This window comes from Mirounga leonina, unplaced genomic scaffold (assembly GCF_011800145.1).
Source record: "Mirounga leonina isolate KUSES-001 unplaced genomic scaffold, KU_Mleo_1.0 Mir_114, whole genome shotgun sequence".
Taxonomy (NCBI): domain Eukaryota; kingdom Metazoa; phylum Chordata; class Mammalia; order Carnivora; family Phocidae; genus Mirounga; species Mirounga leonina.
Genome location: NW_023270265.1, coordinates 45,139,744 through 45,149,066, shown reverse-complemented (window position 1 = coordinate 45,149,066; position 9,323 = coordinate 45,139,744).

The following is a 9,323-nucleotide window of genomic DNA, read 5'->3' as shown; positions in this document are numbered from 1 at the left end:
ATATATTCTTAGTGACACATATTCATTCATTCATTCATCCATTGTTGGATGAAAAAAATTGTCCAGAAGACATAATATAAAAAAAAACAGCCTTACCTGGAGGTCCAGAAGAAGGTGGGTGTTGAGCTGCTGATATCACCAATGATGTGGGAAGCAGGTTCTCATAGGCTGTTGGTGGATAAAAAGGAAGGTCATCAAGGAGAAGTCAGAACATTGGGAGAAGATAACAGTTGCTTCAAGGGGCCATCTGCCTCCTCCCAGGATTCACCAGGAATAACCATGACACTGCATTCTAAGGCCAGTGACATCATAGCCCCCAGATCTTCATTTAGGGCAGAACATGGTATTATTGCCCATTGACAAAAGAACATGCACCACATGGCCATCAGAAAAGCAAAGCTCATGGACAATTTGCCCCATGTGGCCTGCCACAGGAGAGGCCATCAGTTGGCCATGATCTCTCTCTTTGCTGCCCTCTCCCCAGGTGTGTCATGACTTCACCTGAACAAAGCAAGGAAATTCACACAGCAGTTTCTGGAAATGGAGTGGGGGGAGGGAGGAGAGCATCAACCCTGAAACACACGATGAAACCTTTCAGGGCAAGGGAACTGTATTATATTTTCACTGCCATGGTGATTATACAGTGGCACACAATTACCAAAATCCATCAAACTGGACCTGAAAATGGGTGAGCCTTATGGTACACAAATCAAACATTAATAAAAATATGATGGGTTGATGGATGAGTAAAGAGATGATAGAAAGATCGCTAAATTTATCATGGGATCTAGGTAGGTAGGATCTCATTGTTAAATCCTTCAAACTGCTGCCTATTTGAAAATTCTCATAATAAGATGTTAGGTGGGAAAGTGTCCCTCAATTTCTAGTACAAGACCTACATCTCTGTCCTTCAACGACAACCTCTTGCTTTCCACAGTGGCATACACTTCATTCAACCAGTCCACATGGCTGCTTATCCTCTCTGTGTAGTCACTGAATGTCAAAGGCATAGAATTTTAGGGAGCGTGGAATCCCCTGTGCCTATTCTAATGACATGGAGAGTGATGGCTAAGGTCATTCATCTGGAGAGAGACCAGCCAGGATCAGATTCCTTCAGCTCAGGGCCCTTTGCACTCCCCACACAACCTCCCTTAGTCAGCATTAGACCAAACGGAGGAACTATGTGAGTGCTTGTCAGGTGCTAGGTGTCTTTGGGCATTGTCATATTCAATTCTCAATCATTCAATTCTCTGTGTTTTTCCTACTCTTGCAAAGAGAAATCCAGATGAAACGGGATCAAGAGATGATATAACTTGGCTGAGGTAACATAACTGAGGGTGATCCTATGCCATGTCTGTCCCTCCCATTAGGGTGCAGACCCAGTGACAGAAGGGAGCTGGGAGGGGTGGTTTGATTACGGCTGTGGCCCCAGTGCTTATTGGCACGGAGTAGCACATAGTTCAGTCAGTATCCACTGAATGAACAGATGAGTGAATGAATGAAGCTGGGAATCAAACCAGGATCTGACTTTAAACCTCATGATCTTTCTTATATCATGCTAGGTCTAGTAGATGATGCCAAATGTAACACGGGTTCTACCTGTAGGCTGAGCAGCTGTGGAATCAGCACCTGTGAACATGAAGAGAGATTGTGCATGTTATCATGTCTTATTCAGTGACTGTTTATTGGGAACGTCCTAGATTTAGGGAGCTGGGGGAAGCAGAGAGAGGCAGAGACGCTGCCCTTGAGAGTCTTAGCATTTCCTGGGGATTTGAGACATGAGACCAGGCAGCAAACGCTGAGTGTCCCAGGAGAGCCTCAGAAAGTAGTGCCCTGCCCCCCCCCCCAGGGGCCTTAGGTGTTGAGAGGCTCAGGAAGGGCCAGGTGCAGCCTGGCAGAGCTTGTCATTTGTAGGTATATTACTCCAGCTGCCAGTGGGATGGAATCAGGAAAGATTCTGTTGTGACACAGAGTCAAATAGAAGGACACATAGGTTTGGGAAGGTCACCTGGTCTAGATGTGGAGGGCCTGGAAAATCAGCTGACAAATTTGGCCCATCACCCAGAGGTTACAAACTCAAAATCTAAAGTTTCCAAGGGCCATGGAAATAAAACAAATAAGGGATTTGAATGATGGGGACTGTGTGAACTAGAAAGCTGTTTCCTGACCAAAGGGTCAGCTCTTTCTCAGATCCAGCCAGTTAATATAATAAAATAATTTGTTGTTTTGAGCCTGAACTTCTGTTTTTATTTTTTTCACAAATGCAAGAATTTGGATTTTTATGCCAGATATTCTGATTTGGCTGAATTCAAGTTCAGTCTGCATTTTCAAACCAAACAAGCCACTTCTGAGCCTGCATCAGTGATCATGAGCCATACTCAACAATCTTTGCAGTCAAGGGGATGGTCAGGCTGATGCATAACTTTGAAAGGATGTAGACAACACCAGTTGCCTGTCTCAATCCACTGACATTTCTAGGCTGTGCTACATTGTGTGTGTGGAGGAATGAGAAGTGAGGGGATAGGAGTAGCCCTCCAAATGAGGACTGCCAGCCAGCCCCTCACCTGCGCAGATGACGCCAGCGTCCTCCAGGTGCCCACAGTTGTGCCCGGCCTCAGCTCTGTGCACGCATTGCCCAAGGTGGCTCTCACTGCCCACACATTGCACATCATCCAACAGGATCTTCCCGGACCCTGCCCCGAAGTGGGCCCCTGAGGGGGCTGCCACAGCCTGGCCACACTGCAGCTGGTGGCACACCACTGTGGCCTCAGCCAGGTCCCAGAGGTCATCACACACAGTCCCCCACCTGCCCTGGATGAGAACCTCCACTCGGCCTGAGCAACTCCCTGTGCCATTTACCAGCCTCAGGGCCATCCAGGTTCCTGGGGAGATACAGAGCAATGGGAAATTATGAGATTGGCCTTGGTGTCAGCATATTGCCTTGATCCTGTTATAGTGGTCTGATAAACTGCTGATGTCATAATTCCTCTGGGTTGGGCAGATAGAGAGCTCTATGGTCTTAGAACATCAAGGCTAGACTTTCTTCTTCCTGGAAGTGCCTGAAGGGGCTGGAAGACCCCAGGAAGCAGCAGCATCTGACTTCTAGAGGGGGAAAGCCAGAGGCCCTGGGTTCTCAGCCTTACACATGTCAACTCATCCCACCTACAGCAAAAGAACTTCAGGGAATCCTAGACCTGAGGGTCACATGGATGGGGCCCCTGTGACAGCCTTGCCTTGGTGGATAGCTGACCAGAGTCTTCTTATAGAAGTTGCCCAGTGTGGTGTAATCTGGAGATTACAGAGCACTCTTTTTAGCACTAGAGACATTTCTTTGTTGCCAGCATGGTTGTACTTTCAAACATAGAATTTTCACTTAATGTCTATTAAGGTGCAAAACTGGACAGAGTTCACTCCTCAGGATTTATAACCAGTGACATGATGGAGAAACCACACACACTGCACTATCAGGGCAAATAACAAGGACTACCTCTAGGAGTCTAATAATGCTATCAGTGATGGACACTTCATCTATTTTGGGAGATCAGCCAAGAAATGGCTTTGAAACATGAAGACAATTTCTGCACGTTGATCACAAGGGAAGGGGACTTGCTCCCGACAGAGTGAAGGGAAGGGCAAGTTCACATAGGAGGGAAATTTGTGGTGCTTCAACTGCAACACGATTTGAATAAATGAGCTCATTTTGTCTTCCTCAAGCACGAGAAAGTCATGCAAATGTTGTGATCTACAAGGACACAGAAAATGGGAAGGATAATGAGAGCTAATGGAAAATTTCAGAACATTCTTTTTAGAAACTAGAGAGCAGACAGAGTGGGTTTTGGGGGGATGTTTGCAGAGCATTAATTTGGGCTGTAGTGGGCTAGGCGGGGATGGCTACCCACCAGAAGTGAGCGGACTCACCCCAGAGAAACCTTGCAGGTGATGTGTTTGGAGGAATAGGATGCCAACCAATGTAGGAGTGAGGTGCTGGCAAAGAAGGGGATCATGGTTAATTGTATTTTTGAAAGATGTCTACAAAATATCTCCCATTCCTCAAGCCCTTCTGGAACCTTGACTGTCCCATGTCCCAAGGAGGAGCTTCTGCATCATCCTTCCAAACCTGGGCAGGTTGTGACTTTCTTGACCAATGGAGTATGGTGCGAGTGACACTAAACATTTTTGAGCCAGGGTGAGGGAAGTGCCATGCACTCGTGTCCTGTTTCCTTCAGGGACTCATGCCTGGGACTTGGCCACCATCCTGGGAGAAAGGCCAGGCCTCATGCTGACATCTGAAAGCTACTTCTCAATGTGTTTAAGTTTCTCTGGGCCAATACTCTCACTTCAGCAAAAAGCAAATATTTGATCACAACAATGATGACGACAATTATGATAAAGTTAACATTTATATAGACTTCCTAGTGTCCAGCACTAAGTAATTGACACCATCAGCTCCTTTAATGCCCACCATGGTCCTCAAACCACATCTATGTATATATATGTGTGTGTAGATGTGTTTATATAAATAATAGTGTGTACACATGCATATACACACACTCACAGATGTATTAGATACAAATATATTCTATTATTATACCCATATCGTGGACAGGGGAATTAAGGCACAAAGCAGTTGAGTAACATGCCCAAGATCACACAGTTCTGGGGAACCAGTATTTGAAATTAGGAAATTTGGTTCCACGGTCCATGCAAGAAATCTTAGTAAGATTTATTTAGTAGAAAACGAAATAAACAAAAACTGGAGAGCAATCCCAAAAAGAATCAGATAAATATTTTGTGGGTATAAAACCAAGGTAGTGGGTGAAGTTGGAGAAGGAAGCCTGCATGACAGTAAGCCTGTTAGCACTGTGTAATTGTTAGTTCATGTGCAGGAAGGAAGGGAGGGAGGAAGGTAGGAGGGAGGGAGAGAAGGCGGGGAGAGAGGAAGGAAGGAAAGAAGGAAGGGAGGAAGGAAAGAAGGAAGGAAGGAAGGAAGAAAGGAAAGAAGGAGGGAGGGAAGGAAAGCAGAGAGGAAAGAAGGGAGGAAGGAAAGAAGGAAGGAGGGAGGGAGGGAGGGGGGAAGAGCCCTTTATACTGCAACATTAACTGGGCCTAATTTTACAAATGTGCCTCTGTGGGAGAGAGAAAAGATGGCAGAGGAGTAGGGGACCCTATTCCAACCAGTCCCCGAAATTGAGCTGGTTATCTACCAGACCACTCTGAACACCCACGAAGTCAGCCTGAGATGTAAGAAGATAGATTTGGATCTCTACAAACAGAATATCGCAGGTGGTTGGTTTCGAGGTATGAAATGGGGAGTTGTGATTCCGCAGGCAGATATTGGAGGATAAACGGAAGGGGGAGAGAGCCGTCAGGATCCTGCACCACCGGTGAACAATAGCCTCCCACTCTGGGGACAGGGCACAGACTCACAGACCAGTAGCAGCAGGGAAAGGACTTTAGGGCAGCCCCCCAGATGGAAACCGGAGTGGCAGGGCTGTGTGTGCAATGTGGGGGCAGCTGGCTGTTTTAGAAGCACAAAGGGCAGAGATGTGCTCTGACCTGCAGGTGAGGACTGGGAGGGAGGCTGAGGGGCGCACAATCCAGGACTGCAGTTTATAGCAGCACAGATAGAAATGGAGATAGTGTGGCTTGGAGAGCTCACTGAAGAACAGACAGCAATCTCTCTGCTCTGAGGCAGAGGGTTGGAAACGGTCTCTTCTTCTTTTTTTTTAAAAAAATTATTTATTTATTTATTTGACAGAGAGAGACAGCGAGAGAGGGGGAATGGGAGAGGGAGAAGCAGGCTTCCCGCTGAGCAAGGAGCCTGATGTGGGACTCGATCCCAGGCCCCTGGGATCATGACCTGAGCCAAAGGCAGACGCTTAACAACTGAGCCACCCAGGCACCCTGGAAACAGTCTCTTCTGCTCTGACTCTCAGAAGAGATGCGGAAAGCCACCAGGGAAAGCCACCAGGGGACAAAATCCCCCCAAAACCGGTTTCCACTGAGCCCATCCACCGCCACAGAGGGCAGGGCAACTTTGCCCAAACAGGGTTGCCTGAGTAACAGCGTGGCAGGCCCCTCCCCCAGAAGACAGGCTGGGAAAACAAGAGGTCAGCAACCCTAAGGTCCCCATAAAACAGGTGCATCTTGCTTGGGTTGTGGTCAATAATTTGGACTCTATACATTCCCTCAACCACCCCTCAACAGAATGACTAGGAGGAGGAAACCCCAAAATAGGAGAGACTCAGAGACTATGACTTATGCCCCAGATTTACAAATGGATTCAGATATAACCAAGATGTCGGAGATGGAATTCAGCCTAGCAATTGTGAAGACAATAGCTTCACAATTTACAGAGACAATCTATAAAAACAGCGTCTCCACAGGCAACATGATGACAATAAATTCATATCTTTCAATAATCACTCTTAACGTGAATGGCCTAAATGCTCCCATAAAACGGCACAGGGTTGCAGATTGGATAAAAAGACAGGACCCATCCATATGCTGTCTACAAGACTCATTTTGAACCTAAAGGTACATCCAGACTGAAAGTGAAGGGACGAAGAACCATCTTCCATGCCAGCGGACCTCAGAAGAAAGCTGGGGTAGCAATTCTTATATCAGACAAATTAGATTTTAAACTAAAGACTGTAGTTAGAGACACAGAAGGACACTATGTCATTCTTAAAGGGTCTATCCAACAAGAAGATCCAACAATTATAAATATTTACACCCCCAACATGGGAGTAGCCTTCTACATAAACCAACTGTTAACCAAAATAAAGCGTCATATTGATAACAATACATTAATTGTAGGAGACTTCAATACTCCACTCTCAGCAATAGACAGATCATCTAAGCAGAAAATCAACAAAGAAACAAGAGCTTTGAATGACACACTGGACCAGATGGACCTCATAGATATATACAGAACATTCCACCCTAAAACAACAAAATACTCATTCTTCTCAAGTGCACATGGAACTTTCTCCAGAATAGACCACTATACTGGGTCACAAATCAGGTCTCAACCGATACCAAAAGATTGAGATTATTCCCTGCATATTCTCAGACCATAATGCTTTAAAACTGGAACTCAATCATAAGAAAAAATTTGGAAGAAATTCAAACACTTAGAAGCTAAAGACCACTCTGCTCAAGAATGTTTGGGTTAACCAGGAAATCAAAGAAGAACTTAAACAATTCATGGAAGCCAATGAGAATGAAAACACATCGGTCCAAAACCTATGGGATATGGCAAAGGTGGTCCTAAGGGGGAAATACATAGCCATCCAAGCCTCACTCAAAAAAATAGAAAAATCCTGAATTCACCAACTAACTCTACACTTTGAAGAACTAGAGAAAAAATGCCTAAGCTACGCATTAGAAGAGAAATAGTAAAAAAAAAAACACTTTTAAGAAAATGAAAAGATAGGGGCTCCTGGGTGGCTCAGTCGTTAAGTGTCTGCCTTTGGCTCAGGTCATGATCCCAGGGTCCTGGGGTCAAGCCCGGCATCAGGCTCCCTGCTCAGCAGGGAGTCTGCTTCTCCCTCTCCCACTCTCCCTGCTTCTGTTCCCTCTCTCACTGGCTGTCTCTCTCTCTGTCAAAAAAATAAATAAAATCTTTTTTTTTTAATAAATAAAATCTTAAAAAAAAAAGAAAAAAAAAAAGAAAATGAAAAGATAGGTTATAGACTGAGAGAAAATATTTGCCGAACACATATCTGAAAAAATACTTGCATCTAGTATTTTAAAATATATAATATTTGATATATAAAGACCTATCTTACAACATGATATCTCAGTAAAAAAAAAAAAGATAAAAGATTTGAACACACACTTCACCAAAGAAGAGATGCAAATAAGCACATTAAAATGTACTTAGTATCACTAGTCGTTAGGGGAAGGCAAGTTAAACCACAAAGAGATATCATTCTCATTATAGGAGAGACTATAATGACCAAACAAAAAATAGAAAATCCAAGCGTTGACAAGTATGTGTAGCAACTGTAACTCTCATATGTTTCAGGTGGGAATGCAAAATGGTACGACCACCTTGGAAAATGGTTTGCAATTTGTATATAAAGGTTTTAAGCAGCTTAATTAATAATAGTCAAAAATTAAAAATAAACTCAATATCCATCAAGTGGCAAATGGATACACATATGTGGAACATCCATACAATGGAATACTACTCAGCGATAAAAAAGAATGGATGTCTAATACATGGAGCTACATGGGTGAATCTCAAAAGTATTATGATAAGTAAAGAAGCCCAACACAAAATGCTACATATTGTCTGATTAAATTAGATAGTATTCTGGAAAAGTCAAACCTATAGGGGCAGAAATCATATTGGTGGTTGCCAGAACCTGGGGATTAGAGAGGGGATTGACTACAAAGAGGCATGAGGAAACTCTTTAAGGTAATAGAAATATTTTATATTTTGATGGTGGTGATCGTTACAGAACTTTAACCGTTTATCAAAATTCTTTAAATTACATGGTGATTTTTACCATAGGTGAATTATATCTCAAAAAGCCTGACTTTTATTTTCTTTTTTTAAAGATTTTATTTATTTTTTGAGAGAGAGAGAATGAGCAGGGGGAGGGAGAGGGAGAAGCAGACTCCCTATTGAGCAGGGAGCCCGACGTGGGGCTCGATCCCAGGACCCTGAGATCATGACCTGAACTGAAGGCAGAAGCCTAACTGAGTGAGCCACCCAGGTGCCCCCTGACTTTTATTTTTGATAGGTAACTCTGATTGCATGTAAACAATGGACTATAATATTGGGAGCCAGTAAGCAGGGAAACCAGTTAGGAGAATTCTGTGCTCATCCAGGGAAGAAGAGGTGATAGGATTTGGATTAGGACAGTGGCTATCAGATGAAGAGGAGGCCATGAATGCAACCTCAGGCTCCTAGCTATAAATGGAAAATGAATCATCCACATAGAGACCTGACTACTTACATACTAAGGGATATCCAGATGTTTGCAAATATCTTAATAATTTACTTATACTCTTGTTTGGATGTTCAGCTTTGTATATACATATTGTTAAAAAGCACACAAAGTAAAAACAACCGGAGAAGTGATTCATAAATACGAAGTTTGACTTACTAGATAGAATAGTTTTTGCTGATAATAGTGATGGTGTTGGTGTTGGTAATGAGGATGTGGATGGTGATGGCATTGAGGATGGTGATGACAGTGATGTTGGTGATGATGACAACCCTAATGGTGATGATCATAGTGATGATGGCAATGACATAGGTGATGATGACAATGGTGGTGATGACGATGACAATGGTGATGATGGTG